Below are 1,987 nucleotides of genomic sequence, written 5' to 3' on the forward strand. Positions count from 1 at the left end.
AACCGGTACCCACACGGCCGGCTCCGAAGCGCTCTTCACCAGCGCCGGCGCGACTCCGCGGGGCGGGCGCCGCTGACTTCCAGCCAATCGCTTGCTGGAACGGAAGTTGGCTTTCTGTTGATTGGGTCCCAGTTCCTCCGCCCACAGCGCTCTACGCCCAAGACTACAATTCCCAAGGTGCTTTGCGTATGATGGAGGCCTGCGTGTGGTTTTGAAAAAAAAATCCAAACCCAAATCGGCCCGAAGAAAGTGCGGTTTCTCTCTGTCGCTTGATGACCTAATTTTGTTTCTATTTAACTATTAAAGTTCAGTAATCACCCATACCTCAAGGCTGCCACGTGATAGGAGATAGGAATCTGATGAAAAGAAAATTGGGAGCTATAATTTTTAAATTATAAGGACCCAAAACTATTTCCTCAGTTTAAGCAGCAGAGGATAATTAAAGCAACTCTGACTTGGTGAAAAACCTAGGTTTCGAGTTTTGGCTCCACTATTAGCTCTAGAAGCTTGGAATAATTACTGACGCTTCTCTGAGCTTCCTTGATGGATTTTGGTGAGGATCAAGTAAGATTTAAGTTACGGTTTCACTACTTATCTAAACGTCCATGACTTTCATCGTCTTTTATGTTAATTTTGCTAAGGCATGTATTTTAATTATGTTCATTGGACGACTTAGTCATCACTGTGTTTTGATGACTGGCACATAATAGATTGTTGATAAATACTTCATGTTAAGGCTAAATGATCATGATCTGTGTAAAAATAATTTAGAAAAGGACTTTATGTTAATAAATGAATGAGGCATGAAATTTGACAAGAGTTTCTAAGTGAAGAGCAGGGTCTTTCTAAATTAGCAAGAAGATAGATGGATGTCAGGAATTTGGACTGCAGGGAGGTGGGCAAAATAGAAACTAACTTACTCACCAAATCAAACTGAAGCAGGGCAGGGAGGCACCTGGTACCATGCACCTGGCACCATGTACCTGGCCACCACCAAGATGTCTCCATCTCTCATCTCAGCTTCATTTTGTTCCACATATCTGCTCCACTAGTCTAGAAACCTGGAACTCTCAGCCCCTCACAAGAGAGAGAGGGAACCTCTTCCCTGAATTTTGATTTTGATAAAATCAGGAGAGGAGCCTATGATTGGCCTAGACTAGGACCTGTACTTACTCCTATGGTCAGGGCACTGTGACTGACAGCCTGGGTTAGAACCACCAGGTTGGAGTTGGGGGTGGGGGTGGGGGTGAAGCAGTTCTCCCAAAGGAAAGAGATGCTGCTCATATAGGAAGAAAGGTGTGAAAGTGTTAGTTGCTCAGTCATGTCCATTCTCTGCAGCCCCATAGAGTGTAGCCCGCCAGGCTCCTCTGTCCATGGAATTCTCCAGGCAAGAATACTGAAGTGGGTAGCCATTCCCTTCTCCAGAGGATTGTCCCAACCCAGAGATTAAATCCAGGTCTCACACACTGCAGACAGATTCTTTATCATCCTGTGCAAACTGAAGCATAAATGCCCACTGCAAAAAGGTGGGCAGGATAAGCATTTCAAAATAAGTTTTGTGCACATCTTGTAAGGTAAAGGAACTAGAGAAGGCGAGGTTTGGAGAAAGGATGAGACCGATACTCTACAGGAACCGATCACCTTTAACGAGGCGAGAAGGGGCAGTAATCAGACTGTGAATTGCTGCGCTAGGTCAAGAAAAGTGTAGGTATATATAGAAAACAGATATATATGGAGATACATTGTTTTGAGGGTGTGTGTTTTTCCTCAAGATTATTTTGATTAGTTAGCTTTCAACAACTGGGGCAAGGAATTCCTGAGACTGGCCAGAGACTGGGATTGGCTGGGAGCTGAACATAGTCAATCTTAATGTTAATTCCTTTCTTCAGGGAAGAAAGTTCTTTATTCTGTATAGAATGGCGAGGAGGACCTGGAGGGGAGTTTTAACTCCAGGCTATTTTGAGCTGTGTAGCTAAAGAGAAAGAGA

This window comes from Giraffa tippelskirchi, chromosome 8, assembly GCF_054371585.1.
Source record: "Giraffa tippelskirchi isolate mGirTip1 chromosome 8, T2T-mGirTip1v1.2.pri, whole genome shotgun sequence".
Classification (NCBI taxonomy): domain Eukaryota; kingdom Metazoa; phylum Chordata; class Mammalia; order Artiodactyla; family Giraffidae; genus Giraffa; species Giraffa tippelskirchi.